General features: G+C 40.4%; 1 protein-coding gene across 5 annotated transcripts in view; it reads right to left on the minus strand.

Annotated features, from left to right (window-relative positions):
* PPP3CA (protein phosphatase 3 catalytic subunit alpha) overlaps window positions 1-24,306 on the minus strand; it is a 299,763-nt gene that overhangs the window by 126,614 nt on the left and 148,843 nt on the right. The gene's annotated exons all lie outside the window — the stretch shown is intronic.

Here is a 24,306-nt window from a genome sequence, read left to right on the forward strand (position 1 = left end):
CTTGAGCTAACTGAGTAGAGGATGACAACCTATGACTGCTATGTGGATCAGCACTAGAAGAAGATGAGATATATTTTGTCAGTGAGTTTCACAGATATTTGCTGACAGCAGAGGAATGATGAGATTCCAGGATCTGGCAGGGCGTGTTCTCTTGTGAGAAAAGACACTTTGGTCTATTTAATCCATTGTCTTGTCCCCTCCAACTTGTCCCTGTCCTTTTTCTTCCCCAACCCTGGCTACTCATTCTAGTCCCATTCTCCTCACCATGTCAGTCCCAGTCTCCACCCTTCTACCTTTTCATTCCAGTCCCAGTCTCCTTGCCCAGACAGTCCTAGTCTCTCCCTCCAGAATTCCCTTATCCTGAAAAATATCCCTTCCCACACCCTTAGCCCTATTCTTCCTGCCTGGGCAATTCCAGTCTCTCCGCCACCCCCCTTCCCCAACTACTTGTCTGATTTTTGTTTCTCCTCACCATTGGCCTCCACGTAGCCATACTCACATTCCCAGTCACCACTGGCTCCCAGTCCCAGTCTTACTCCCCCCAGGTCTTCATCCAATCTCTAGCTCCCTGTCCCATTCTCCCAGTCAGTAGGCTAGTTCTGATGAGGAGCCAGAGTACAGGTGGGGGAGATCTCACACCCTCATCTCTTTCCCCCAGTCCTACTAGTTCCCAATACTATTTTCTTGTCCAGCCAGTTCAAATCTGTGTGCCCAGCCAGACACAATCTTTTACCTTAATCACTCCTAGTCTCCCCATCCCAAGTCCCAGTCCTCAATTTTCTCTCCCACTTCTATTCCTAGTCCCCCCAGCCACGCTTCTTGTCCAGCTACTCCCTCCTCTATCCCACCTCCGGCAGGTCTGGCTCTTCTCCCCTCTCCATTTGATTCAGGCAGCTTCCTCCTCTATGCTGCCTACGAGCAGGGGTTTCACTGACAGCAAAGGAGACACAGGCTCCCTGCTCTCAGTTCCTGTTCCTGGCACACCCCAGTCTGCCCCTGCAGGGAAAGTCCTGCTCAGCCCCAGACTGGAGCATGCTCAGAATCTTCACAGAGTTGTTAGATCTCCACGTCCCAAGTCTCTAATGAGCAATGCAAACTGCAATTTTTCAAATGCTTACAGCTTGGCCAAATTGGAGACATTTTGACGGGGGGAAAGCAAAAGGTATATCAGTGACACAAAGGCCACCCCTACCAAACTTTCAAGTTCCTGCTCCAAAGCATCAGGGTGCTAGAGCTTCTCAAATAAAAGGTCACCAGATTTTTTAAAAAAAAAAGCATGGGCAAAACATTTTCCCCTCACCTAATTCTTGAAAATGAATGTACCATTCTGGCTGAAATTTCAAAATAAATAAATAAATCATCCTGAAGCAGTCACCCAGGTATGTAAAATTTCAGCCCAAAGGGGCAAAGTTCTGCAAAGTTATGAACAATTGAAAACAGGGTCTTATAATGGGAAAGGTCAAGGAACATCGATAACAGGCAGAGTTACCAGCCTATTCTGCTCTCTTTTACAGTTCTGCCAGTTGCATCTGTGGTTCCCACCTAACATTAACTTGGTCATGCTGTACATCCTATGTATTCTATAGGCCATACATCTAACAACATGACTGGAAATGTATTGTGGTTTTCAGTGAACAATGGAAACAGGATTACAAAAGTCTTCTCTAGCGATGTAACACTGCTGAATTAATATTGTGATGGGAACATTAGCTTTTGCATACTATCTTCTTACATGTCCAAATTTAATAATGTACTTTTATAGCATAATAAATCTGGTGACTGGAATGCTACTTAAAGGGCACCACCAAGTAATGACTGGCACCGTCCCTTTTCAGGAAAGAGGGAGCCCTCCTTCCACACAGAAATCAGAAACAACATTGCCAAAGATGCTTAGAGGGATTTGCCTGCCCATTTTCAGATGTCATGAGGATAGCTAGCAAATTGCTGCATCCCTAAAGCTTTCTAACCAATAACAAATCTTTTTAGCTTTCTATATTACTAAATAAAATTTCAAGCCTCTGAGGAGGCCTAGTCTTTTGTCTCTGGGTTGTCCCCCCTTGCCCCCTGCCCACACGCACTTCTTTTAAGTTCCATCTCCATCAAAGTAAACAGATAGAAACTGGAAGCTGCATTCAGCACCTAAACCCTCCAAGAATAAGTGTATTTAGTTTGGAACAAGATTAGCGCAGCCCATAAGAGAGGTTTTGTTGTTGTTCTTTTTTGAAAACAGGGATTTTCACTAATTAAATTTTTGTTAGATTCTGAATTAAAAGTAAAGATACAAACAGGGTCATGGTAGACAGAGTCATTATGATCATAAATATGCAAGCATAGGAACCTGGAGGTCTGCAACTCTCCTTCTATAGTGAGGAAAAGAGCACAACCAACTAATTTTGATTTCACATCTACAATGGATAAACACATTAACGTTCTAGAAAACAAATTAGCCTGTATCAGAACTGCACCTATAAGCACCTGGCCTGAAATGGTAATCCCATATCTTCATATGAAAGCAGCTTTGGGATTTTGTTTACCAGATAGCAGGAGTTTTGCAATTAAAGGAACAGCCATTACAGTAAATGGTTGGCAAGGGATAAGATGTGTCTCTGTTCATTTCATTGGTTTTACAGAACATTATTTGACCTTTCCACAGCACACACACGACAAAAAGCTTCTTAGAGATGTAGTGCATAAATGGTCAAACAAACTGAGCTCTTAGATAACAGAATCTGAAAACTCCAGTTGTCATAGTTCATCTGTTTATAGAGCTGCCTCTGTTTCCTTGGAAAGTATTTGAGCCTAACACAGAGATTTGGTTAACTGTACACGTAAAAGGGAGTGGACAGTATTCTGAGTGACCCCATAAGCAATGCCTAAAAAGGATGTAAATTTATACCAGACACTTTCAAAAACATAAGACCAAAGGCCAGACGTGCCTTAAACCAGCTAACAACTGCAGTTATCCAGCATAACCACACTTCAGTGGTACCTCTGAATTTTATTACTGTTTGAATTGGCACAATCTGGTGGGGGCAGAGGAATATCTGCATTATCCAGCCACAAAATAAAGTTCACACATTTGTGACGTCAAAATGAGACATCACTCACAGTAGATTTTGAGATTCTTCATATGTCCATCCCTTTTTCCATATCTGATCAGCAGCAAAACAGATAGTGTATTAAGTCTCTGAGCTAACTTCTCACCAAGATAAATAGGGTAGTTCACACCCTACAGAGCATTTGTCTCAGACTCTTTGTAGACTTAGAAAGAGATCACTGTAACAGTTATACTCGGTTCACATAGCAAACCATTTCTTCATAGCCTGAACAGCTATTGACTTAGGCTCTGTCTACACTACCACATATGTCCAGATAATTGAAGTTGCTCAGGGGTGTGAATAAGCCACCCCCCAAGCAACATAAGCACTGACCTAAGCAGTGATGTAGACAGCGCTACTGCTGTTCCTGTCGGCTACACTGCAAGTAGCCATAGTCTTAGTTAAAAAAACCTGAGATCCTGGAGCACAAGGTGGCAGTTTGGGAGAGGTGGTGGCACTCTATGCCATCATGTATATGCTGCTCATTTTGAATCCTAGACAATTTCTAATGAAAGAATTACAGAACACACAAACACACACACTCTTTTACAATTTTGTTTAAAAAAGCATTGATGTTCAGCCTCAAAATTATCTGTATCTATCTATCTATCTATGTCAGGGGTGGGCAAACTACAACCCGGGGGCCACATCCAGCCCTTCAGACGTTTTAATCCGGCCCTCAAGCTCAAGCCAGGAAGCGGGGTTGGGGGCTTGCCCTACTCCACGTGTGCTGTGGCTCCGCATGACTCCCAGAAGAAGCGGCATGTCCCCCCTCTGGCTCCTACGAATAAGGGAAGCCAGGGGGTTCCACACACTGCCCCTGCCCCAAGCGCTGCTCCCGTAGCTCCCATTGGCCTGGAACTGCAGCCAATGGGAGCTGCAGGGGCGGTGCCTGTGGACAGGGCAGCACGCAGAGCCTCCTGGCCATGCCTCAGTAGGTGCCGGAGGAGGGACATGCTGCTGCTTCCGGGAGCTGCTTGAGGTAAGGACTGCCCAGAGTCTGCACCTCTGACCCTCTCCTGCGCCCCAACCTCCAACCCTGATCATCCTCCCGCCCGCCGAATCCCTCGGTCCCAGCCCAGAACACCCTCCTGCATCCCCAGCTCCACCCCAGAGCCTGCACCCCCAGCTAGAGCCCCCACACCCCACACCCCAACCCCTGCCCGAAGCCCCCTCCTGCACCCTGAACTCCTCATTTCTGGTCCCACCCCAGAGCCAGCTGGAGCCCTCACCCCCTCCAGCACTAACCCCCAATTTCATGAGCATTCATGGCCTGCCATACAATTTCCATACCCAGATGTGGCCCTCAGGCCAAAAAGTTTGGGCACCCCGATCTATGAATTAAAAAAACCAATGAAGTAAAACCAAAAGGTTCGACTGTCCCTAATTTCATAAAAATTCCAAAGACAGGGCTAAAGTGGAGGAAGTCTCACTGAGATTTCCCCTCAGTGGTCTCAATAACAGAATGGGTACAACAGGCCTATCCGCAAATCCCATGAGCCTCCTGAGAGATCAGTCCAGGGCTAGGACAATTTAAGTGGAGGACCTATGCTTCTGTGCTGGCTCTGGGTCTCTTACACCCTGCATTCTCCCCAGCGTTCCTGGCAGGGCGGACCCAACGGAACTGCACTGCCAGGCCCAGGACTTCCATAGTTAGCTGCTCTCTCCAGAAGCAGCTAAAAACAGGAGAACAATGGGACGGAGGGGGAATGGAAAAGTTATATAGGCACCGACTGTATTACCAATCTGAAGTTAGCAATACAAGGCTGATGCAGGGACAACACATGTGCTCCCCATTTCCTGCACTCTTTTGCTAGCCTGCACCTTTCCCCCATGCAGATCTCTGACCAGCAGAGAGCTTCCCTGTCATACAGAAAGAGATGGAGTTTCTCTCTGTAGATTTCAATACAAAAGAAGTGTATTTTGAACCCTTTTAATGTAAGTTTCAACCATGAGCTTAAAGAATATTTGGGAGAAGGGGCTGGGGGGAGGGGGGTTACATACATATAAAGTTAAATTGTTTATTTAAATGTATAGGCAGTTAAGATCATGGATTTGTACATGAAAATATGAACAGCAACTAAATGTTCCAGTCCCTCAGAGTGTTACATCATTCTAAATTAATATTAATACCAGGGGCTGGTAAGACATGTGGCTTATGAGACAAAAGTAGAGGGGAGACTAAGGGAGTTAGCCAGCTGAGTGCATCAACAGATTTTTTCTCTTAACTTACTCTACAGTGAAGAGCCCACAATGGGAGGAAAACCCACTAACACCACTGCTAGCTCCTTCCCAGCCTACACCTGGAGGGGCCCTGGCCCATCAGGTATCCTGATCCTGAAGGCTTCCCCCCTGGATTCTGGTCTTAACTTGCTAGGAATGCAGCCTGCATGTCATAGAATCACAAATGCAGGGCTGGAAGGGACCTCAAGAAGTCATCAAGTCCACCCCCTGTGCAGAGGCAGGACCAAGAAACCTAGACCATCCTTGAAAGGTGTTTGTCCAACCTGTTCCTAAAAACCATCAATGATACAGATTCCACATCCTCCCTTGGTAGCCTATTCCAGAGTTTAAGTCCCCTTATAGTTAGAAAGGTTTTCCTAATATCTAACCAAAATCTCCCTTGCTGCAGATTAAAGCCCATTACTTCTTGTTCTACCTTCAGTGGACATGGAGAACAACTGATCACTGTTCTCCTTATAACAGCCCTTAACATATTTGAAGACTTATCAGTTTTGCCCAACATCCCTAGTTTTTTTTAATCCTTTCTTCATAGATCAGGTTTTCTAATCCTTTTACCACTTGTTGTTGTTCTCCTCTAGATTCCCTCCATTTTGTTCACATCTTTCCTAAAGTGTGGCACTCAAGCTGAGGCCTCACCAATGACAAGTAGAGCAGAGCAGATACCTCCCATGTCTTACATACAACACTCCGGTTAATACACTCAGAATGATATTAGCCTTTTTCACAACAGCATCAACACTGTTGACTCATTCAATTTGTGATCCACTATAATGACCCTGAGAAGATCAGCAGTGCCTACAGAGCTCTGGGAGCAAGGGTGAAGGAGCTGGGGGTGCAGGGTTGTGTTTTTGTCTGTCCACCTGATTGAGGGTAAGAGTGCATCCTGGCAACGGAACGTATGGCTGCACAGACTGTGTCGATAGGAGGGCTTCGGCTTCCTCTATCATGGGATGCAGGAAGCAGAACTGCTGGGCAGAGATGGGGTCCACCCGATGAAGAAGGGGAAGAGCATCTTCATACACCTACTCACCAACCTAGTGAGGAGGGCTTTAAACTAGGTTCAAAGAGGCAAGTGACAAAAGGCCACAGTTAGCATAAAAGAGATGACCTTAACAGAGGGCTAGATGTTGGGGGGTGGGGGAATGGAAAATTACAACATAGCCATAAGAGCAACAAGAGGGAACTCAGTGGGGGAATCTGCTCAATATTTTAGATGTCTAGACACAAGTGCAAGTAGTATGGGGAATAAATAGGAAGTCTTGAAAGTATTAGTATATAAGCTAAATTAAGACTTAATTGGCATCACAGAGACTTTGAGGGATAAATCTCACGACTGGGATATTGGTATAGAGGAATATAGCTTGTTCAGGAAGGACAGGTGGGAGAAAAAGGAGGAGGTGTTGCATTATACATCAAGAAGATACACACTTGTTCTGAGGTCCAGAAGGAGGTGAGAGGCAGACCAGTTGAAAGTCTCTGAGCAAAGATAAAAGGGGGAAAAACAGGGGCAATGTCATATTAGGAATCTACAACAGGCCATCAGATCAGGGGAGGAGGTGGATGAGGCATTTGTAGAACAAATAGCAGAAATATACAAAACACAAGACATGGTAGTAATGGAGGACTTTATCTATCCGAGAATCTGTTGGAAAAGTAATTTGGCAAAATACAAAATGTCCAATAAATTCTTGGAATGTATTGGAGACAACTTTTTTGTTTCAGAAAGTGGAGGAAGTAACCAGGGGAACAGCCAAGGAGGAATTGATTGTGAATCTGAAGGTAATTTGAATGAAAATGATCATGAAACAACAGATTTCATAATTCTAAGGAAAGGAAGTATTGAGAGCAGCAGAACAACAACAATGGACTTCCAAAAAGTAGACTGACAAATTCAGAGAACTGGTAGGCAAGGGCCTAGGAAGAAAATATACAGAAAATAGACGGTCAAGAGAGCTGGCAGTTTCTCAAAAAGAGAGAATATTGAAGGCACACTATCCTGATATGAAGGAAAGATAGGACAAATAGTCAGAGGCCAATATGGCTCTGTCAGAAATTATTCAATTACCTGAAAATCAAAAAGGAATCCTACAAAAAGTGGAAACATGGATGAATTACTAACGAGGAGGACTATAAAAGACTAGTACAAGCATGTAGGGACAAAATCAGAAAGGCTAAGGCACAAAATGAGTTATTCTTAGCAATGGACATAGAAGGCAATAAGAAGAGTTGAGCAAGAGAAGGATGAAGGAAAGCATAGGTCCCCTACTTAATGGAGAAGGAGAGCTAATAATGGATGACAACAAGAAGGCTGAGGTATTTAATGCTTATGTTGCTTCAAGCTTCACTAAAAAGGTAAATTGTGACCAGATGCTTAACACAATTAATATTAGTAACAATGGAACACAAGGGAAGGAACACAAGCCAGAATAGGGAAAGGACAGTTTAAACATATTTAGATATATTCAAGTTGGCAGTGCCTGACTAAATTCATCCTAGGAAATGAAGGATTTTAGCTCAAATTATCCTGGAACCATCAGTGAGTACTTTAAAGAATCCACTGAGGAATGTGAAGTCCTAAAGGACTGGAGAAGGGATTGCTCCCCTTTTTAAAGATGGGTACTAAGAGGATCCAGGGGATTACAGAACGGTCAGCCTAACTTCAATTCCTGTTTAATAATTTTGTTCTGGTATCTTTCCAATCAATTTGTAAGCACCTAGAGGATAAAAGTGTAATAAGTAATAGCCAACATAGATTTGTCAAGAACAAAACATGCCAAACCAACCTAATTTTCTCCTTTGATGGGGTTATTGGCCTAGTGGACGGGGGATGCAGTAAACATATTTCTTTATTTTAGTAAAGCTTTTGACAGAGTCCCACATGACAGTCTTATCAGCATACTAGGGAAATATAGTCTAGGGCCCGGGAGGAGGGTGGGGGGAGAAATCGATCTAAGTTACGCAACTTCAGCTATGTGAATAACGTAGCTGAAGTAGACATACTTAGATCTACTTACCGTGGTGTCTTCACCGTGGTGAGTCGACTGCTGCCGCTTCCCCGTCGACTCTGCCTGCACCTCTCGCGGCGGTGGAGTGCAGGAGTCGATGGGAGAGCGCTCAGGGGTCGATTTATCACGTCTAGACTAGACAAATCGACCCCCGCTGGATCGATCGCTGCCCGCCCATTCGGTGGGTAGTATAGACATACCCTAGATGAAATTACTATGAGTGTATAACGGGCAGAAAGACCATACTCAAAGAGTAGTTACCAATGGTTTGCTGTCAAACTGGGAGGACATATCTAGAGAGGGGTCTGTCCTGGATCCGATACTATTTAATATTTTCATTAATGATTTGGATAATGGAGAGTATGCTTCTAAAATTAGCAGATAACAGCGAGCTGGGAAGGGTTGTAAGCAATTTGGAGAACATGATTAGAATTCAATATGACTGTGACACATTGGAGAACTGGTCTGAAATCAGCAAGATGAAATTCAATAAGGTCAAGTACGAAGTATTACACTTAAGAATGAAAAGAAAATCAAATGGACAAATACAAAACGGAAAATAACTGGCTAGGCAGTAGTACTGCTGAAAAGGATTTAGGAGTTATAATGGATCACAAATTGAATATGAGCTACAGATTTTAAATAATGGTAAATTAATTCAAACTGATATCAATGTCAATAAAAAGTAAAAACAAAAACTGTATTTTTGTGAATAAATGTTTGCATTTAGAAGGTACTTCTATATATCGCAGGGTGTAAGTGGAGTTTCTGGTCATGAAACAAGTAATAACGAATAAAATTAAAGTCAATTTGAGAGACTTGAATTTATGCTACGGCAGGTATACTGACAGATGAAGGTGGATTCAGTGAGGAAAATAATAACCCTTAGTCTTATTCAACCCTAAATAGGTTGAAAAAGCCATGTTGTAGCTTCAGTGGAGATGACAGCAGAAACTTGTTCAATATATATTTGCTGCAAACCTTGCTATGTTAATGGATTTATTTCATTAACAGATACATTAGAAGATTGCTACTACTTTTTAAATCTTAAAATAAACTTCAGTATACGTAACTGCACAGCTATTTGTTTGTAAATAGCCATATACAAACAAATGTTTAACTGAAAATTCTCCAGCCTTCAGTGAGATGCAATATATATGTTTTGTTTTATTTTGTTTTTAAATAAAAAGTTTTAGACAATCTTCCATACTGCTATGAGCTGTTTCTGTGGTTTTTTTGGCTGTAAAGACCTCCAGTATTAAACTCTGGAGTCCTTGAAAGAAATTTTGAAATCATCAAGAATCTGATCCTGCAAACACTTACTTCCAGGTATAGTGCTTACTAACGTGAGTTGTCCCATTGACTTCAATAGGACTATTCACATTAGTGAGCACCGTGCCTGGTAACAAGCATTTGCTGGACTGAACCCTAAAACAGTAATCTCTCTACAGACATTTTGACCCTCTTGTGGTTATCAGCACAAGGCCATTTTACATAGATTACATGCTTCATCCATTAACTTGCTACCCTTCATTTAAATCCACACTTGATTCCATGTCCATTCATGTTTTTATAATGTAGATTATTGTACATAGCTCCCTATGACTTTTGTACACCTCTGTTTGTCAAGGGGGACTTGTTTGTACAGTCATTCAAAATATAATTGTTATGCTTTTAGAATGTATAAGATTAAGGGACAAATTTTGCTTTCATATGAGCACAATGACTCTTTGCCACTAACCAGAAGAGTGGACAAGCATTCTTCCACAAGAGTTGAAACTAATGCTTTCTGTGGATGTTTTGCCAGCTGAAGAGTGGGGTATGGGCATCCTACCCTGGAGATGAATTTCTGTGATGCGATGTGTCCAAGATCTCAAAACTACTCCTCAAGCCACATCTTGGCAGATGGTAGAACAATCAGCTGCCATCATGTGTCCCAGGCTAGTTTCCAACAAGAGCATGTTTACACACTACACTGCCAAGAGAGCAGCAGCAAATGGGGCCACACATATAACATTTCCTAATATATGTTTTCAGTCTGCAAGATATGAAAAGTTTCATTAATGTATTACATTAGCATACAGAGCTAGAGGCAATGTGAGCCAATATACCTTATAACTAAAGTCTATTTGTCCTTCAAATTCAGAAATTCATTAATTCAATATTTTAGTGTATACATTTTTGTTAAAAAGACCCTGTTTAGATTTTTTTAATGTATTTTACAAGACCATTCTGAATGAGTATTGCTAATCCCACCTCAGTTAATTAAAATTGGGGAAAAATGTCATTTTCTCTTTATGCTAACTGCTCCATATCACTCCGCTGGGACAAAAACTGAAATGGCTAGTTTCACTTTCTGGTTCTGCCATGTTTGGTTTCCAATACTGTAAGACAGTACACCTGTGACTGCATCCAAAATCATCTTTTTTCATCTGTTGGCACCTTCACCTAGGCAGCTGGAAAAAAAGAAAAAGTTTGCTGGAAGATGCATATGTCAGTACTGGAAGGGTCAACCATGAACTTCTCCTCAGTCACTTCAGAGTCCAGTTGTGCTATGCATCAAGTTCCAGCTCTCTTTTCTTGCTCTCAAGGCTTCTATGATGTAGCCCATCTCTGACCTGGACTCACTTTGTATTTCTCCCTCCATTCTCTTCTCCGCCAGTGATGTCAGCCTTGCTTAAGATCTACACACATAAAAGTTCATTTCCTCTTCCATGCTGCTCCTGATGCCCTTCCAAATTTTTTTCACAAGCCTGTTCCCTCATCTCAATCAAATCCTTCCTAAAACTCACTTGTACAACAAAGCTAAGCATGTACTTCAATGCATTCCTAACTTGGGACCCATGTTAATAGCAACATGAACCTCACATTGTTATATGACTAATACTAAGACTGGGAATTAGGGGAAAAAACAATAGAAATGGAATATATGTAAGATTCACAGTTTAAACAAAGAGTCAGTCCCTTCAGCCAATACATATAAAAACAGGTCCTAAGTCAGGCTCAAATTTACCGCAGGTTTGGTCCTTTATAATAGGAATGGTAATGCTCTATTTCTAGTTTGGTTTTGACTACAATGACCCTGAAGCACAGTTCCTTTTCCTTCTCTTAAACTTTGTTGATACTCTGTGCAAACCTCTATCAGGTGTTTCTGCTTTAGGCCAAGAGAAGCAAGCTCTATGCATGTTCCAACCACGCTCTCTATTCTCCAGAAACATCAAGTCCGATGAAATAACGAACAGTCTTTAAGAGCAAAACCAGACCAACAAAAACGTTGTCTCCCCAACGCCTGCACAATAAACCTGAAGCAATGCAGTTACCTCAAAAATGTGCTTATCAAGCTTCAAGAGCAACGTGAACTGAACAGTAGACTTAAAACACATCCTTTTAAAAGTAATTTGTTACAGAAACAGAACAATTATTTTCAGCATGTCCTGCAAAAAAAAAAAAAAAAAAAGGGGATTTAATGACAATATAGTAATGTCATTAAACTAGCAGCATTCCTCAAGGAATCTGTAGTAGATTAGATAGTACATTACAGTGTAGTGTGATAGAGAGGTTTTGCTGGCATGAGTTTGGGATTCAGCTCAGGTTCTTATACTGCGCCCATCACCTGTAGTGAGCATCAGTTACTATATAAAAGAGAAAAGAAAAAATGTTAGAGGGCGGATAAGTAGTAGGTGGATGAGGGTGCAGCCTTGAGACAGGACATTTCTTTTGTTCTATATGGCTTTACAGCATCTAGCACAGTGATTCTCAAACTTTTATAGTGGTGACCCCTTTCACACAGCAAGCCTCTGAGTGCGATCCCCCTTGTAAATTAAAAACACTTAAAATATTTAACACTATTATAAATGCTGGAGGTGAAGCAAGGTTGGAGTGGAGGCTGACAGCTCACGACCTCCCATGTCATAGCCTCGCAACCCCTGAGGGGTCGCAACCCCCAGTTTGAGAACCCCTGATCTAGCACAATGGCACCGCCGTCTGAGGGGTGTCTCTTGGCCCTACTGTAAATGAATAAAATAATTAATAATAATGAACCTTTAGGAGAAAGGCTAAACATCAGCATGAATCTTCACTCTCTCTCACACCCCCTCACCACAGTTGCCAACTTTCACGTGGTAAATAAGCACCCCGACTTTCACAAAAAGCCAAAAATCAAAACCCATTTCAAAACAAGGCCAAAACAAGGCAATCCCTAAGAACCCCAACACTCTATGTGACTAGATCCCCCTGACATGCAGTCTGGGACTGTGGTGGGCCTGCTGTGCATCCCTGACTCTCTCCCCTCCCCTTGTCCTTGCTTGCCGGGAGCCAATCCAAAAAAAAAAAAAAAAGAAGCAACAAGCTACAAGCCAAAAACCAGTCAACAAGCAACTCACAAGCCGATTAAGCCAAAACCAAACCCAATTTCCGTGTTTTTTTGACGGGTTTGGCATGTCTGCCACTCACCCACCCCTAACACTCAAGAGATGGGGGTGGGGGGCTGTATATGGTCAGCTAAATAGGATGCCAACAGTAAAGCTGTGAGGAGAAAACCATTTCCACACTGAGAGGAAGACAAGGAGCACCATCAGCTGGTCTCTTGAAACACTTAAATTGACATCTGCTCTCTTGACATTTCAGCATGGGGGTAGGGGAGAAATGGGTTATTCTAAAGAAGAAAATGAGAACTCGGATTTATTTTATGTGAATTTTTCTAACAACTAAGTGAGCAAAATAGGGAACACAGGAGGCAGAAAAACAAAATATGGAAAAAGCACAATTAGGAGGCAACACATGCTTTTTAAATTAGCCAATTAGATTCTCTCAACATGATCTGTCTTAAAAAGCATTGTTGTGCAGATCAAAGCACTCTGTTACACACAGGAATATTTAGTCAGGCAACAGAATTAAAAAAAACAAACCTCACCCCATTCATGTTTGTAGGTGTTTATGATAGAACAATAGGCATGGATCATCAGAGAACTTAAAGGAACATTGCACAAACTTGGAAAAAATTCTTCTCTCCAGGCCATGAAGCTGCCATATACACCTCTACCCCGATATAACGCTGTCCTCAGGAGCCAAAAAAACCTTACTGCGTTATAGGTGAAACCGTGTTATATCAAACTTGCTTTGATCCACCGGAGTGCGGAACCCCGCCTCCCCGGAGCACTGCTTTACGGCGTTATGTCCGAATTCATGTTATATCGGGGTAGAGGTGTACCTTCTCATTCACGCCTGGTGGGAGTCTCCATCTGCCGCCACACTTCCATTTAACACAGCTATTTACCATAGGCATGTTGAAGTAATAGCACTTCTGCCTTGGTAGCCTATTCTCTCAGAGATAAAATCACCCCCCTATCCCATGATATCCTCGAGCTCCACAAGACTATCATGGTGTTGCTGCACAGACGGAGCAAAGCATATGAAGCTTGTGCAGTGAGCCTGCATCCCCTGTGCAGCACAGGGCACAGCTCCCTGTGGACTCCCCACTCTGTAGCATGCTGGGAGGGCATCTTAAGGGATTACTGGAGCCCTGAGGGTGCAAGAGCTGCAGTAATAGCCACAACAGAGGGGAAGGGAAAGAAGAAAAGGATTCTTGGAGCAATGAGTCCATGACTACACAAATCCACGGGCCAGTACCCTCAAGGAGGGGATAGTTAGGAGCCATAGCAGCCACAGGTGTACTATCACCATACTAAAGTATTGTCTGAGGGTGGCAGGTGGGGAAGATTCCTTCCACTTCTGCTCTTGTTGATCTTGTCAACACACAGCCCAGTTACTTAGCTGTGCTGGGAGAATGGAATCTGGCCCTTAAAACATCTCTCTTCTCTCTAAGAATCAGGATATCCTGGTAGAACTCTACAGGTGGGCCCAGGGAACTTATCTCAATATTGCTACATATTTAAAATCAGTTCTCTCCTCCTACTGGTGTATATTTCCCTTTTTTATTTCAGCCAAACATAGTCCAACAAATAACATTCCGCCTCAGAAGGAGAGTGAAGATATTTGCATGTGAAAGTTTCTTTCAGATATTCTCTGCTGTCTCTGTTTTGCTTGTAAATTAAGTTCATTGACCAGATTACTCTGCATGCCCTGGCACTACTAGAGCACACTCCTGTGACAACCATCTGTTCCATGGGTTTTATATACTAGTCACCGGGGATGAGCCAACCTTGAAAAACAAAATAAACCTAATATTTGAATTCCTTAGGCTCAGTGCTGAGTTATCAAAACAAAATAACCTTCAACATATAACATTGATTTCAAGGATCCTATTCCCTTAACTACTTCAGTTCTTATTTCTTGCTTGACTGTATCTATTTGTCTGTACTCGTCATTTTCTTGAGTCAAACCACCATGATTAATTGCATGTCATTGCTCCTTGATTCTGTTTTAAAGTTTCCATAATATCTAATACTTTCTCCATTTTTTTAAAATAAACAAGCCCCAAACAATTCATTTTTAGTAAGTGACAACATGATGAACTTTTTTTTCCCTTAACACAAATGCTTTGTGTTATTACTTTTGGCTGCTACTGCATAACTTGCTAATGTGCAATGTTCTCTTTTGTTAGACCTTATGTAGCTGAACATTACAGGAGTCCCACTTGTGAAGCAACTGTTCAAGACCCTTTGGTTTGAAACAATGGTTGCTCAGTTCTTGACTCCAAGGAAAATACAGTTTGCAGTTGTGTTATATGGAGGATGTGGAAAGAGAACTGGAGAGAAGGGGAGAGTTATTTACAGGGCATCTACTAACAGTTAAGTACACAAAAGTTATAACTCTCTTTTCACATCTATAACCTTCACCTTTTTGAAATACTTCCTCCTCCCTCTCCCTCCCCTGCCCCCCCACACTTGAGGCCAAATTCTATGACAAAGTTACACCAGCAGCTAACCTGGTCTTTGGTCAGTCCCAAACATTCCGTACCCCCCAAGTTTGGAGCAAACGTCAGTTATTTTTCAGACAGAGTTATGTGGGGTGGAGGGGAAGAAAGAGAGGAAATCACACTTTTCTACCTTATACAAACATCTAATTACTATTTTCTCTAGCAAAAAAACAACAACCCCAGAACAAACACCTAAAATGTGAAATGTGGTATAGACAAGATTTCATCCTGCACTCGCTGAAAGACCAGAGAGAAGGAATGTCCTAGTTAATAGAGCACAAACATAGGACTTGGGAAACCTGGGTTCAGGTCCCTACTCCACCATAGACTTCCTGTGTGACCTTCGGCAAGTCACTTTGCCTCACTGTGCTTCAGGTCCCCATCTATAAAATGGGGATAACAGTTCTTCACCAGGGTGGAGTGGCTAAAAGATAGTGAGGTAATCAGATACTACTGCCCTGAGGGCAATAAGTTCCTAAGACAGATAGATCAAAATCAGTGGCAACACTCCCATACATCCCTGCTAACCAATATTTTGCTTGGATATGAAAGAAAAATGGCATGACCACTTCAAAATTGCATAGTTCACCTGTAGAGGAACAAGTTTGTAGGTATGCATTTACGAATAAATACACAAGTGCATGCTTTCCGGTTCAAAACATTTATGAAGAGCTTATAACCTACAAAAAGCAATTATACTGCCAAATCTTTTTCCCCTGAAGAAGAGCTTGAAGATTAATTGTGAAAAGTTAGTGTTTACGTACCATTCAAATTGCAAGGTTTCACAGTCAGAAATCAGGGAAATTCTAGCAGTTAACATTGCCGTAGCAACATTCACTATACCATGTTGCATATCCTTCCTACAATATTTTTTAAACAGTTTAATATATTAAGGTTTGCATTTAACAAAGGACAGGGGAATATCCACTTTTTTATTTTTTAATTATGATTTCTTTACAAAACTAAACACATTTATCCATAGCACAGGAAACATGTAGTATTTCAGTTTATCCAGTACATATATGACATGTGTATATTTATTCTATCTGTATACCTTAGAAGCTCTGTTAAGGTATACCATAAAATATGCATAATGTGCCACACTGATGAGATAACATTGCTATTTCCTAACTTTTGAGTGCTCGATCTTGCAGCCTTTATATAATGTTAACACTAGTTTTTCACATTTAATATATTGATATTGTGCCATAGCTCCATTTAAAAATGCAACATGAGTCTAAAAGAAAAATGGGTCCTTGACCCAAAGATCCAACCCAAGACACATGAATACAATACAACACAAAGCAGTGCCATCTAGGAGTGGTAAACACAAATATGATCTAACTAAACAGAGTTGGAGTTATCGTACCTGGATTGTTTCACATTAATGTGAGGTTCTTCTTGATGTAGAAGGCAGCACGAAAAAAGATCTGAAGGTGAAAAGTGCAATAAAAAGGGAAGGGGCACAAAAGGGAGTAGAAAATGGTATAAAACAGGAGATAATTGACAGAAATTTGGAACTCACCCACTACTTTACAAAAAGACTAAAGCCATATTTGAGTGTCATCTTCAGCAGCAGGGAATCCTCAAATTCACAATCTGTATTTATAAGTATAATTAAGATTGGGGGAATATTTTCAAAACCTTTCAGCATCTGCCTAATTCAGATCCCATTTTAAATCTACCTCACTTCAAATGGGGAGCAAAGTCACTCCAATGTCAAGTGCTTTTAAAAATTACATCCTTGAAACGCTGTACAGGAATTTATAGTACACTGATATCTACAAATCTCTTTCTCCCCCTCCTCCAAATCACTTCTTCCCTCTAGCCATGTAGGTAAGGCTACCAGAAAGCTAGGATTATCTTGAACCCTAGTATTTTATAATGATTCTGAGTTTCCATATTTGTAACTTCAACCGTTAAGGCCATGAGCTAGATAAGCTTTTCCCTCTCTGATTCCACAGCAAGCTGGTATTTCAGCTACCAACTTTCTCACATATTTACTTTGGTCACAAAATATTCAACATGAAACCTAATTAAAAACAACAAAAACAAAGGAGTGATTGTACAGCATGCTGATTTAAAATAAAATAGTTGCTTTATCTTTTATCTCTGGACCTTCTTGAAGAGACACCATCAACTTGAAAGACACATTTCCATCAGTGTTTTTGTTACTGATAATGCAAAAGATGACTAACTGAAAGTTTGTTTACTTAATTATTTTGACAGCACTTTGTGTACTGTCAGTTCTACTCTGTTGTTGAGGGCCAGCTACGCTTTCTGTCTCAGGCACTGGAACAAGGACATTACCTGTTGTCATGGTTACTTGGTGACATGCGCTTTAAATCCCTTGGCAGTCTCTCCGGAGAGGCACCCATCTGGTGACAAGGCTTGGTTTCCTTCACCTTTCTCCAGGGTGGTACCTCATGGTTCAACTACTTTTGGGCAGGATCTCTGAGTTGAAGCCCTCATTTACCAACAGTGGCTCCTCTAGCAGGTCCAACTGGCCTTGCAGGAGACTTTCCTTTGGAAAATGTGACCAGCGTCCAATTAAAGTAACTCAAAAACGGAGGTTACTTACTTGTAACCAGAGTTCTTTGAGACGACTCTGTCTATTCACACTCATAGGATTGCACTGACTGGTGCAGCCCAGAGGTGGAATCCACTCTCCCAGCAGTGGCCATTGGAATGCTCTTATGCTGTCTTGCCCCTACCCTCAGTGCTCCCAAATGTTATAAGGAGGTACTGTACTGTCCACCACCACAGTTCCTGCCAAGAGCCGTTGGTTCAAATCCAAAGTATTGCTTATTCAACCAAATTGCTCATTGCAAACAGAGAAAAGAGTTAAAACAACAAAAAGACGTATAATGCCTGGTTCTTACCTTACACCTTATCCTTCCCTTGCAAGTTTTGGTAAGTTCCATTTACTCCTGGCACTCCTACTTTTGCACTGGGAGGGACAGATAGCCCTGCTACAATTTCTCTCTCTGTATGTCCCCCCCCCGCAAGCAACTTCCGACCTCTCACCCCCACTTTCCTCTCTAGGCCAGGGTTTTCAATGGTTTTTCTTTTGGTCTTAAGCTCTGACCATTGAAAAATAAGTATTAACCTGGCTTGAGCCAGGCAGATAGGCACTTCCCAGTTAATAGCCTACCATTATTTTCTTAAGGACCCTTGGTATTTTCTCTGGGGACACCTCATTTTCAGTTGTCATTGTTTCATTTCCTGCTAGCTTTTCCTAACAGTTCCTTTGGATTTAACTGCAGTCAGTAAGACACAATAATATCAAGCAGGTAAACTGAGATAAATATAATATTAATAAAAAATGCAGCTATCTCCTATATTCTCCACACCCTCATATACTGTTTTTTTGGGGGAATTCACATACCCTTGTGTTCCCCACGCCATGCAAGAGGATAATTACCAGTAACATATCAACAAAACAAACTGAAGAGGCAGCAGACAGGCATATACACAGAAAAACAAAAAACAAAAAGAAAGGGCACACCTAAGCATGTTTGAGGCTGTTGCTCTCCGTCCCACTTCCCCCCCACCCCTCCAAAAAAAAAAAATAAAAAATAAAAAATTCCGGATTTTTTTACTCAGTATACAAGAGTGTTCTATCACATTTTTTTCCTTTTAATTAGTCAGTTTCATACAATTCAAGTGGGTACTCTCTCTTTACATATATAAACAATCAAAGTATAAGCTTTCTCAACTTTTTGTTTTTCTTAAGGTTGTACAGAGTGTCACTTATGAGCTAAATGTTGAAAGTCTTTTCGATGTATGCAGATATCACATTCATTTAAAAAAAAAATAGAAGGAGCACCCAATTAAGGACAGTAGAATCAAGCTCCCAGACACTCAGAAAGGAAAGTAACAAGGTTCCAGGTCATTCGCTCTATTACATGATTTCATCTGTAGCTTAATGATTTGGCAGTGGCATATTTAACTATGCTGTAATGTGATCACGTTCTGCTGCTCCTTTAGAGGCCTTTTGTTTTCACATTGATTTCCATCCCCCATCTGCGAGCCAGATACTTTCTTAATATTTCTCCAGTGAAAGACTTAAAAGTGATGTAAAGTTTGAAATATTCTTTTGCATATTGTTTTTAAAACAATGCTTTTACCTCCATGATCAGACATTTTAACAATGACCGCTATGACAAAAAACCTTCAATTTACACAGATGCCTCAACAAGTAATGGATTTAGGTATCTAAATTTATACCACCATTTTGGCCAATGTGATTATATACACAGCAGTGTAATTCAAAGGAATGCTAACATTGTGTGTTTACAGCATTTCTTGTAATGTTAGTATCATTATCTACAGTAGTTGTGAGTGTTGCAAGATTACAATGAGTTACTGTACTAAACAGCTGTTTATAACCTCAGGCTGTACAAAGCTTAAGAGAGTTTAAAGGGCAAACTTCTACCAGCTTTTGCTATCATTGATGTAAAAGAGCAATGCCTACAACACATACAGAAAATGAGATATAAACCCTGCATACATTTTTGTCAAAGCACTGCAAAACCAAGTTGTGCAGATTTGTTTCCCTTTTATACATTAATGGCACCAATTAAATAATATTTTGCTCTTCAGTCGCTCCTGTACGTAAAAGATTATCAAAGCATTTTATAAACATAAGCCTCAACACATTCTAGTGAAGCAATTATTTTCATTATTTTAGGGCTCAGGAAACTGAGGTGGAGAAGAAAGGTTAAGTGATTTGTCTGAGGATGCAAACAGTAGCAGAACCAGGAATAGAACCAGAAACCCTTGCTCCTGGTCCCCTGCTCTAATCACTTGTGACAAGTTACAAGAGCAACACAAAACCCAGTAATCAAGGGGTTAACTCGTCAACCAGAAACTAGCTGGTTTCCCTTCCTTCTTTCTTTGAGGGAAGATCAAATTAGAAAAAAAACACACTGGAAATTTAGCAACTTCAATCTTACTACAGCCACTTTGAATTTTACTGTAGTGACAGTTTGTAACATTGTTATCCCTATTGTAGTGAATCACACATTGCTACAATTAAAAAAGCAGCAACAGCAGCGCACAGCCATCTAAATACATGAGACAGCTGCCAAAATAAAAAAAAACCAAAACATTAATTCACTTGTGCTACTCGAAGTATAATGTACAAAGCAGAGAAAATAAAGGGGATGGGAAGGAATGGTGTGTTACAAAATGAATTGACAGAAAAATGAATAATAGTTCTCTGTGTATGTTAGTCTATTCCCGAACATTTCCTTGCCCAACTACAGGTTAACGAGTTCTCATAATAATTTCATCTGCCCGCCACAAACAACAAAGTGTCCATCCAAGTTGGGGATTTAATGCCTTCTGAACACAAACTATAGAGTGCACCCTTCAGCCTTGCTGGCAAGTATTGTAGGTCTGAAATAAGGGGGCCATTAAAAACTGCTTGCATGGTGATTGATCCCTAATGTAAACCTTAAAATAAATAAAAATCAAAATACAACTTTTAGCTCTGAAAGAGAATTTGCACTTCTTCTCTGTCAAAGTACACATAAGCATAAAGCCCTTAAGCTCTTCCTGATTCAAAGGCTCACTGTATTACAACCAGCCTGAGCAAACACCCAGACAGTGTACAGGCTGGTTATGAAATATTAACACCATCTAGAATCATCAGTCAGGCTTACCAGCAGCCATCCATTAGACAGCTGACTTTTATGCTTCCTCCCACTGATAACAACTGCAATCAAATAGCAGACAACAAATCACCACCACTTACAAAAGGCATTTGCAATAACTGAATCAACAGTTGATTCCTATATAATTTTAGGGGCACATACGTTCTGCCCCTCTCACCCCCGTTTTGAAAGATTTCTCATTTTGAAAGATTTCACAGATGTTTTTCCAATCTGAAGACCTACACAGCATACAGGTAGATTAACACAGTATACTAGTACTGCCACTATTTTGAGAACTGATGTTTAAATTAACCACTGTAACATAATACTGTGCTGGTGATATAGCTATATTATTACTACCAGTGTTATATTGTAGCAGCGATTACAGAATTAGAGAGAGTGTAGAAAGATTTATATGTTCATATTATAACTACTGTATTTTCTGTTCAAAATCCCTAATATAAGGCTTTAAACTTAGAAAGCCACCCAGTAACAAATGTGTTACATCTGTTGCAATTACATTCTTATTTTGGGGTTTCGTAAGAAATGTTTCATGTGAGAATGGGGCAACTTTAATAAAAAATGTCTACAACAAATGGGAGTCTGGTTTTTGTAAGACAAATGCACCATATAAAGATAGCAGAGGACAAGAAACTAATGACATTTCTTTTAAAGTCATCCCATTATTCAAATAGGAGAATATATTACATATTCAATGGATACAGTTTTTCTTTCAGATAAAAATTATTCTGCTCCATTAGTCTTATATAGTACTGCCATTTTCTCCCCGCTAACATTTTTTAAAATGATATTAAGTACAAAAGTCAAAACAAGTATCATACAAAAACATCCAAGAAGAATATCATGCCTCTCTAATTGATTCCTTTGAAAGGGTCAGTAAAATAATGGATAGAGGAGAACCAGAAACAGTTTATTTGGCTTTTCAAAAGGCTTACGGCAAAGTTCCCCAACAAGAGGCCACTAAAGAAAACTAAATCATTGGGGAAAGGAACAAGAGACAAAGTATGGTCATGGATCAGAAATTAGGTAAGAGACAGAAAAAAAGCAAGTAAGAGGTTAGTTTTCATCATGCAAAAAAAAAAAAAAAAAGTAAAGTAAGGAATATTACAGGGAATAATTTGAACTATTTCTACCCCATCCCAAGGTTCTAGATCAATTTTTTGAGCTCTGGAAAAATATATTCTTCCAATCACTATTTTTACTGAGTAATATCATTATTTTGTGGACAACATATTATAATTTTATAGGTTTAATCTAGTGATTGAACCAAAACCTTAGATATTAATAACACCAAACTATGGAATAATTTAGATCCAGTACTGAATTTTGCAGCTTTGGCTAATCTTTATTTGAAAACCTTCAAGGGGAGCTCTACATACCCTTCCAGAGTGTATTTATTTTATAGATTTTTAAAATGCAATGGAGTTTCCATATAGCACTATTCAGTACCAAATCTTGTTACGTAACACTCAAAATAGAATGGTAAACCACCCATTAATTTCATGGGACTTTGCATCAGGCCCCTGAAGAGAGGAAGTAAACTTCACTTAGTAAGAGGAAACAGAAGAGCCAGGACTGGATGCGTGAAGAAGCAGATGGAGAAGTGAACATGAGGTCACAGACAATTTGAGGGGCTGCGGGTCAATTTTGACTGGGATCCTGAGAAACAGAAGAACCAAATGAAAGCTACGGAAGATTATAGTCATCTTTTTCTCTCTCCTGGAGTGGCAAAGCAATATACAGGCATTTCAATAAAGGCAGAACTAGGATGGGGCAAATGTTTCAGAGAAGATTGTATGCAGATTTAGAAAGAAGAAAATAAATTCCTGGATAACTAAGATTTCTAGCCTTGGGAGTAAACTCTTGGCCTAAGCTAAGAATTGTATAGCGGTGTTAGAGAATGGGCTAAAATGGCCTTTATTCCAGCTTCAACGATTTAGAGACATTTAGTGGGAAATTATAACGTAGCCACGATGTGATGGAATCAGGACAGGCAGATGGACTTAAAAATATCTAAAGACCCTTGTTACTATAGTATCAGAGCACTCCCCAATCAGATGTCAAGTAAAAACATTTAATGTTGGGTGTCCACTACATGGAAAGTATTAGCAAAGTTGAGTCTAGCCATTAGATAACCTAAAAGGAGAAGAAAAATGGAAGAGGTAAGAGTTCCAATGATACTGCCTTGGGACATTAAATCGCTGTATCCATCCAATCCATAAAGTCTCCACTAGAAGAGAAGGTAAGGTAAGAGAGGCTGCGTTTGAACCAGGATAGAAGATTACTAAGGATGCTGGCTACTTAAATGAGGCAGTTAAGAGGAAATCAACAGTATCAAAAAGAGGCATCAAGAACAAGTAGAACTTAATCAGAGAGGCATTTATGATCGCAGACAATCTAAAAAACTAAAATGGACCCAAAACTAATATAACTTTCAGTTCCACTTTACAGTAGTCTTGCATAGTCATCTTGATTCTAGGTTCTTTTCTGATACCTAGAAGTGGGCTACTGAACTCTATTGCATCATTTCCAAAAGATTTACTTTAGTAAAACAGATAAAACCTTTCCTTCTAGAGCAAAGTTCACACCTGAAATTTGCTCCCCTGGTGGAACCTGTATTGAATATGTGTCAAGCTGCAGCAGGCATTTTGGCTTATTTGACACAGAATGACTTAAAAATTTAAATTGGTTAAGATTAACCTTTCAAACACATTTCAGTCGTTTATTTCCTAATACGCAGAAAAAAACCCAGCATATTTTTGATCTCACATAAGTGATACACTGTACAATTTAGCCATAGCAGATTATTCTCCAAACATTTAAAGTGTCATTTGTCATATTTAATATTGTAATATACCATAAAAATTTAAATAAAGAAAAATGTGATACAAGTTGGCTTGTCTTAAGTCTCCAGAGCCCGGGCAGCCCAGCTACAATAACACCAGTTTATATGTGAATGCCACTCTGTCTCAGCATTAGTGTTTACCTTCTCCTACGTATTCATGGAAATACTTTACTTCAAAGAAAAAAGAACGAGGAGTACTTGTGGCACCTTAGAGACTAACAAATTTATTTGGGGATAAGCTTTCGTGGGCTAAAACCCACTTCATCAGATGCATGCAGTGGAAAATACAGTAGGAAGATATATATACACACACACACAGAGAACATGAAAAAATGGGAGTTGCCATACCAACTATAACGAGCCTAATCAATTAAGGTGGGCTAATATCAACAGGAGAAAAAAAATCTTTTGTAGTGATAATCAGAATGGCCCATTTCCAACAGTTGACAAGAAGGTATGAGTAACAGTAAGGGAAAAAAATTAGCATGGGGAAATAGTTTTACTTTGTGTAATGACCCATCCACTCCCAGTCTTTATTCAAGCCTAATTTAATGGT

This window comes from Terrapene carolina, unplaced genomic scaffold, assembly GCF_002925995.2.
Source record: "Terrapene carolina triunguis isolate 2854851 unplaced genomic scaffold, T_m_triunguis-2.0 Scaffold706, whole genome shotgun sequence".
Lineage (NCBI taxonomy): Eukaryota > Metazoa > Chordata > Testudines > Emydidae > Terrapene > Terrapene triunguis.